This window comes from Hippoglossus hippoglossus, chromosome 15 (assembly GCF_009819705.1).
Source record: "Hippoglossus hippoglossus isolate fHipHip1 chromosome 15, fHipHip1.pri, whole genome shotgun sequence".
NCBI lineage: Eukaryota > Metazoa > Chordata > Actinopteri > Pleuronectiformes > Pleuronectidae > Hippoglossus > Hippoglossus hippoglossus.
Genome location: NC_047165.1, coordinates 17173697 through 17182370, shown reverse-complemented (window position 1 = coordinate 17182370; position 8674 = coordinate 17173697).

Sequence of the window (8674 nt, the reverse complement as noted above, 5' to 3'; positions counted from 1 at the left end):
GTATTTATTATGTCGCCAGAAAGTTGAGCAACACTAAACACTGGAAAACTCGAAATACTCGATTCACCGGAAATCTCACTGCTGGTCACCTGCAGCAGTGTTAACTGATATACAGATTACTATTCGAGTTTACGCAATTTTTCTTTCATGGAGGGATTCTTTACATTCCTCGATGAAAGGTTAGGTAAGTGTTGGTTTTAAGCAGCGTTGCTGAATTAACACGTTCAGACCCCCCCCACCTTCCACTCTATGTGTTTGTTACACATTCAGGCCCATACCTGCCTCCTCCAATCGAGTAAAGTGCAAGCAGTCACCTATACACGATAACACCTTATTTATTTAAGAAATCGTGTGTATATAGCATTATTTTTGTGTATATTATTTCAATTTTTATTCATTCTGTCCTTAAAAGAATTTCCTCTACAGAGTAGAAAAAAAGGTACATCTCATCTTATCTTAAATTCAGACAGAAATTTATTATGAAATAACGCCAACTGAATCCAAGTTTTTGTTTCTTTGATCTATCACTGTGATATGCAATATAAGATTAAATTATAAATGTCTTGGTACTAGATTACAATTTATCGTGCAAAGGTGCAAAAAATAATTCCCAGACAACATTGTTGACATCCCAGAGAAGAAAAACAGTGGAAAACAATCATGTATAAATTATATTATGGGCAATGACTTGTTGCTGCTTCCGTTTCAGGGTCAGTATTGTGCTGTGTAGTATATGTGTGGCTTGATTGAGCCTTTCCTACTTTGGTATTTGTCTGTGCTGACAAGGAAAATCCTTAAATTCAAAGTATTTGGGGACAGGACAGGATATTTGTCAAGGAAAAATAAATGTGTTGTTTAAGAGAGTTGTTCCCTTATGGGCTGAGCCAGAACTTTTATGGGGAGCCAATGTAAATTTGATGTGCAATCTGATTGCACTGATTAGAGCTCAAATCCATGCTAAGGCCCTAATACCCACCTTCAGAGGTCACAACTCAGAAAGCTTGGGAACCAGTGGTTGAACAGAATAAGGTGGTGATGGAAGATGAAGGAGTGACCTGAAGAAAACCCTGGCCCAATTTCACAGTAACACAGTAACATAATTTCAACAGTAGATGGCGCTGTTACACATGTTTTCTATTGCCAATGAGGTCATCAAGCTGTCATGGCCCCAAACATACAGACTCACTCCTGCCCAAAATGTTTCTAAGAATATGATCCGGACCAGAGGATTACTGGTCACATGGGCGATGAACTTAATAATCTGATACTCTGTGTTGGCTGCTTCCACAACAGCCATTTCACGAGGAGTGGAAAAGCACGGTCAGGGATCAAACAGCATCCCTGGAGAACTCAGTGTTTTAGTGTGAATTTGTTCAAAACGCTTAAGCTTGGTTGTAGCATATGGACACAGGCTGGTGCCAGGCCAGTGTATCAAGCCACTAAATGAGCCAAACTAACAGCTTTTTTTCAGTGTAAAACAGGTATTAGGTAGGAATTTGAGTCTGATATAAATGAAAGTCCTCCATTTTGTCGCTCTCTCCAGTGCAATGCTGTCAATGAGTGGGATCTTGGGAGGCTTTCCTGGGTTCAAGAAGAAAAATATCAGAGTCAAAATTCGTAGGGGCATGACAGACCTAGCCCAACTGAGGTCAAGGGGATAGGGCCAAGGATAAATAAGGACAACTCGGCTGGAGCTTGCTATTTTATAATTTGAGGCCTATCCCAGTAAATTTGATTTAATACCAATAAACAGCCTGTTTAACGCGTCTCAAAGGTAAACACAGTGTGACGCCTCATGCAACTTAATTTTGCTACCTACATTTTAAAAGCATCGGATTACAAAGGGCTGGCTTTAGTGTGACCAGCCTGGAATCAAATGGTCAGGCTGGAGTGAGAGTAGAGCCTTGTAAAAAAAAGGATTATGGCACCGAGGAGCCATGTTACAGCTGCCGTAGATCTCCTCGTGTCGCTGCCCAGGTCTGGTTCACTTAGGAGGGGCTTCGATTGATTCATTGTGTGTAGGCATTCCCAACCCCGTGCCAGCTGCACATCATGCACAATGGAGAGATTGTAGCCGCGGCTGCCCAAACGACAGCTGCCCATGGCTGTCCCCTAGAGCTCTGAGAGGTGATTACACAGACGGACAGCGATTGACGGAATAGGTTTGCATGGATTCTAAGTGCAGACCCTAAAATTGTTATCGCTCAGAAGTTATCATCTTTGTAGTTTATTGCTTTTGTAGAATCAACACAGATGTGATATCGGTTCAATTAAAATCCTGTTTTCTGTCGTTTGACGCACATTAAAAGTCTTAAATGAATTCTGATGTGCAGATCCCAAAAGCTGTCCGCTCAGCAGTCCTTTCTCGTACTCCAGTGACATCACGTAGTTGTTAGATGATGTTATTGTCTGGAAGCGGACCGAGGAAATTCTGGAAATGACTTGGTTACGTTTGTTTAAATGATCACATGTCTGGGACACAGGATGTTATTTTGGGTAATTGTTTTGTTTTTGAGCTAGCCCATCCAAATCTCGGATTGCATAATGGAATATAGACATGGACTGTATTTATGTAGCAGTGTTTCTAGTCTTATCAGCCACCCAAAGCGCTTTACATTACAAGTCACATTCACTCATACATTCATACAGCTCTTCTTTATGCTGCGCTTTTTCCATCACAGACCTTTCACTCACTCCCAACACAGCCATCAGGCGCAAGTCTGGCTCAAGGACACTTCGGCATGCAGACAAGAGATCCAGCCACGAACCTCTTGGTTAGTGGATGACCCGCTCTACCTCCTGAGCCACAGCCACACTGATATTATACTAAGGCAAGCACACACCTTCCCTCCACTGTCCTTGGTCTGAAATATGTAGGGAGAAAGTGTAATTACAACCTACTGCTTATTCGCCAACAAAGAGAAGAGCTGACTTGTTAATTCTTGAAAAATACCCTAACAACCGCCATTATTTGGTTATTCCAATGGTTGATAATCTCACGACCGTTCAGAGGTGTTACTCCTGTGTGACCTCTGTGTAGAGAGGTGATGTGTGTGAGGAGTAGTAGTTGTGAAAAGTGAGTGTGTAATCTCGCAGCCCAGCCCAGTGAAAGTCTTTGTGGTCTCCTGCTGCTACGCCCAGCCCGTCTGCCATCCCACCTGTCATGATTTGCACAGATTGCGTCACCCATCTGCCCTGCTGAGCCACTCTCCTGACACATTTGCTTAGTGGTGTGTTTTATAAACTTTACAGCCAGCACATGTGCTGTCTGTCTGTTGTTATGCCTTGACAGAATGAACAGGAGTGGCCCAACTGCAGCATAGCTCCGCGAGTCAACAACAACTGCTGAGACCAACTGTTGCTCGGTATTTTTGGGCATGGCCCGGTGATGGAAGAGCTCTGCAATGCTTTGTGGCAGAGAAAAATACAGCCTGGACTTAGAAATGGCTCATTTGGTTAACCTTTTTCTTCACCAGGGCACATAAAAGTCCTCAGTGTGCTGCTGTAAAACCCGCTCCGTGCAAAGTACACCAATAAAGGAGAGGAAAAGGAAAGAACCATTTGTTGATGCTGACGTGAAAAAAAAATACTGCGATAGTTTAGTAAAATTGTGCCGCCTTGTGTTCGCCTGCTTCTCTATTATATTCAATTACTGTATGGCAGAGGTTCTAATTTGTTTTCTCAGCCAGGAAACCCTACAAGATACAAATATCCCCTTGGAATTATTTGACACAGTCATGCCTATTAGTCTATTAGTATGCCTGTATGGAATGGGCTGTTTGCTTGGCCTGTGGGGATGCTGGTTGCAGCTTTTCTTTCTGAAACTGTTAAAGCGACCTGCAGTAATTGAGCTGCACAGGTAAAGACTGACTGCAGGACTCAATCCACAGAACCCTGAAGCTGCTTCACCGCTGCTGCACAAAGACCACATTTAAGAACCACTGCTGTATTGCCCGAAAAGGTCGTTATGATGTTTTACACAAATGAAACTGTTGAGGTTCCTTCATAGTCTCCACCATGTGTTTTCATTGCATGGGCCCAAAATAAGTAACATTTTTGCAGTAGACCACAATCATGGTGTTGTAGCCTTCAAACACTTTGTCCGTCTGAAGCTGTAAATGTACAATCCTGCTTCAGGCCTGTGCTTTAGTACGGCGCGCAGAGATATTCCATGGATGTCTAACACACTGATTTGACTTCCGCTATAGCTGGATTAGGTCAACAGCATTAAGCGCTCCAGAATGATGTCATAGAGCATGATCTAACTCTGCGGCCAGATGATTAAATCATACATTTTCCTTTAATTTGTGAGGGTTATTAAACGAACAGAGCTGTTCTCTGTGTGTTACTAAAGAAGATGATTGGTATGTGCCTCAGGCCATTTTCTCGCTCATGGTTCATTTGAATTGCTCAGAAATAGGAGTGAAATTAGTACTTTGTTGCAGCTTTTTATTGGTTAGGCGATGTTTCCAATTAGAAATTAACCAACAGGCTGTTGTTTATAAGCAGAGTCATATGGCCGTGCAGGGAGGCCTGTTATTGGACAAAGCTTCAAATCCTAACAGATGAGTGATTTCATAGAGGTTTATTGTTTCCACTCTCGACATAAAAACGTTCAAAATGGCAAACAGAGCTGTTAACATTGGGGAGAGCAGGTTTGACCTTTGTGGCTATTTGTAGTTGACCTCTGACCTGAAGGAGAGATTGAGAAAATAGAGTAAAGAATTCACTGTTTAAAGTGATAAATGTCAATGTTGAGTTTACTCAGCTTGACACTGAAGTCAGTTTGGTAAAGTACATAAAACACATCTGCAGTTTTGTGGTTTGTTCTTTGGAGCAGCTGCTTAGAGGCAGTGGTAGGATGTAACAAAGTACATTTACTTCATTACTCTACTTTTATACATTTTGTTATGTATCTGTACTTAAGGTACTTAAGTTGATACATTTTTGTTACTTTTCTCAATTACTCCTCTGCATATATGAGCCGATTTCTGTAGTCTTTACTCAACTTCATTTTAACAATGCATAAAAGCAAGTACTTACTTACTTTTACTCAAGTAGAGTAAGTAGATGTGGTACTTTTCTTTCTTTCTTTCTTTCCCTCATATTTTCATTCCATTTCATTTTGAGACATTGTGTTAATGACACAGTTGGACTCTTAATATCACTCTATCATGTACATTTGTGGTAAAAATAATTACCATTCCAAGGGCTCACTCAGATTGACTGGAACAGAGGAGACAACTGGCAGCAGGACGTATTTTTCATGTGAACCACTTCAATTATGCGGCTCACTTTCTATCTTTGCCCCGAGGGAGCCCCACCTCACGCGTCCCTCCCCCACACATTTGGGACAGTTGTCTTAGATCGCACGGCACCTGTTTTTAAACCCAATTGTTATCACACGCCCCATGTGAGGACACTTTCACCTGCTCCTATCGTCCCCATGTGATGCTCGAACAAAAAGAAGCTTGTGTGATATTTCTTGTCATCCACATATCTTTGACCTGGAATGTGAGAAACACAGTTTAATCAGGGGTGTACAGTCTCTTTAAAGTAACAGTATGGCTTAAAATATAGGTCAAATGTTTTTCACAATCCTGACATGTGTGCAACATACATGCCAATGTGTAACACTTGTGGGCATAGGCATGCATGCTGTATGACTCTTAGACTACTTGTAAACAGGCCTTGTGAACATCAGTAACACCGAGTTTCTGCTTTGTCGCTGGTATCTCTGCAGGGAGTTAGAGGTTATTTGAAAGTAAAATGTTGATTTGTACTTTGTGCCACTGCAAATTTTACCTCCAAATTTAGTCATTTCAAGGCACCACAAACATTCATGCTCACAATTTGTGACAGAACCAAAAAAACTAAAGTTTGTCAGAATGTCTGCTTAATCTTCAGTTTGCCTTTTTACCTCTGCCAAAGGGGTTATGTGTTCACCCCTGTTTGTTTGTTTGTTTGTTTGTTTAGCAAGATTACTCCAAACATACTGGGTGCATTACCATGAAAACTTAGTAGAAGGATGCGATATGGATCAGGTAAGAACCCAAGAATTTTGGTGTGGATCTGTATATTTCAACATTGTGAGATAGGATGTTTTTCAAAACTTTTTCTTGATTTGTCAGAGAATAATTCGTGGATCTTGATGAAAAAAAACACCAGTCATGTTAAGGGGGCTGATATTTATGATTGTGTGAAAATTGGTGCAGATCCAAATAAAAATTTCAATCTAATGAATTTAAATGTGGTGTCATAAGGGGACTGTTGGGCCTTGGCGGAGGTATGCGAGCCATTCTAGTCATACGGTGAAGATTTTCAGGAATAGAGCGTTTTGTCACGTAAACGTTTTATTTTGTAAAAGTACACCGCTGGTGGAGAAGGTTGTCAGCTGAAGTTTTACCATGAAGAAGCCATGGATAGCTCAAACTGGTGTCAGCGATGAGCTCATTCATTCCACTAACAGGAGGTGACATGAGTGAGGCAAACAATAACTCACAACTCTCAGGTAGGTAGGTCCAGCTTGTTACGTAAGGCCCTCAAGGCCACCTTGTATGTCAAAGCAAGACCAAAAAAAAGTATCAAATCCAGACTCTCTGAGGTGAAGTGTAATGACTTCTTCCCGGTAAAATAAAATGTGTCGACCCCACTGCTTTTCAAGAGGGTTAGAGGAACATCTGTGAAAGTTTTCACAATTTGTCTGTGTATTTATTGGTATTTATTTTTTTATTTACCTCCAATTATAAAATGACAGAGAAGCATTACCTCATCCAAAACATTAAAGTAATCTGCAATGCAATAGTGGTGTTCAAAGATGACTCAAGATGTTCTTTGGCTCGCCGACATATTTCCATTTGCCCGAGGCACTCTCCGATGAAACAGTTTTCTTTTTTCTTCTGCTGTTTCTTCTTGTGGAGTTCGGAAGTACATCATGATTACAGAGCAGATCCATCAACTGTCGTGTGAATGATTAAATGTAAATATGTAGGCTCACCTCTCTCTCTCGATTTTTTGTTTCTGCGTTCAGAACGTTAAACGAACCTCTCCGCTTTGCAACACTGGCCAATTCAGGGCCAACGTCAAACACACAAGCAACACACCCCAGACAAGCTGCAGCATATGATTAAAGTTCCTGTATGTGATTAATAAATCACACTGCCAGGTCAGCACAGCCTCCAAATAAAGGCTTGACGGCACCCGAGCTGCCGCTGGAATGACATCAAGGGTCAAATGTTAAGCTTCCATCTCAGGGTGATTGATATTTTTGGAGAGGGCAGGAATAAGGTACAGCCTTTTTCTGTTATTCAACCTTTGATATGGGGAAAATTGCTTCCTGCTGCCGGAGGTTGGTTGCCATGTGAAACTATGATGTCACATTATGGAGTGACCTCATCCCGCCATTCAGCCTGACTGCCACCTGAGGGTGGCTCCAAATTGCACTCAATGTGAGACGCAGTGTGTCCCTGCTTTTTTCTCAGGCAAGAGCAGCATGTTTTTTATCAAGCAATTGTACTTTCCTCCTCCAAGGAGGTTATGTTTTCATCTGCAGTTTGTTTGTTGCAGGATTACCTCGGTGGGCCTGGGCTAAGATATGCGCTTTCTCAGTGCCCTTCTTGTTTGTTTGATTTTTAGCAGGTCTATCCAAAAAAGGTGAACCAATTTCCATGAAACTTGATGGGAGGATGTGGTACTGGTTAAGGAAAGAATCCATAAAATTTTGGTAGGGATCTGTATATGGATCCAGGAATTCCTTTTCACTATCTTTAACAATGCGTTTTTCCACATTTTCATCAATTTTCTCAGAGAATAATCCATGGATAATGATGAAGAATATCTGGCATGTTTAGAGAACTGATATTTACAAGTATGTGCAGATCCAAATAAAAATCTGGATCCCGTGAATATAAATGTGATTTCTTAAGGGGTTTTAAATTCCTGAACTTTTAAGGTCATCCACAATGACCCTTCCGCTACGTTCACGCAAGACGTAGTGTTCAATTCAGATTTTTTTCTAGATCCAATTTTTTATGTAGCTTTTCACATTATCTTTTAAAAATGTGGCCAGTATCCAACTCAATTGTCAACTCAACAGGTCATGGCCCTGATGAACAACAAGACGTCCCACGCTGCACGTTGTATATGGAAGTAAAAAAGGAGAAGAAGTTGGTTATAAACATGAAGGCCACAGATGTGAGCGTTTACGGTTCCATTTTGCTTTTGATATGCTTTCAAACAGAGACCGGTTTCGATACGAGCCCTCAAGTTTTGCTTGTACAGACGTGTCACCCCAAGTACATATGAGGTCTAAAACCTCCAAGTGGCCCAAATCTGATTTCAAAAGATCAGATTCCATGAGATCATTAAACAATCAGATCTGGGTCACATAGGGGGTACCAATCAGATTTGGGCCACCTGAGCCCGCTGTGTGAACGTAGTGTTATAGTTGTGGAGAACAAATGATCCAATGGATGCCAATTTGTCATCAGCTGGCCTGAAGTATAAACAAACTAGCTGTGAAGTGGATAATTGATCATCCTAACTGTACAATTCATTGACTATGTGGACAAAGCTGTCTGTTGACTTTGAATTATCATCTTTTTTCAAAGCCAGTGGAGGCCTCCATTGATCTTCAACTTTTGTAACTGTTTTCCAACTTTACTGTCGAGGCCAA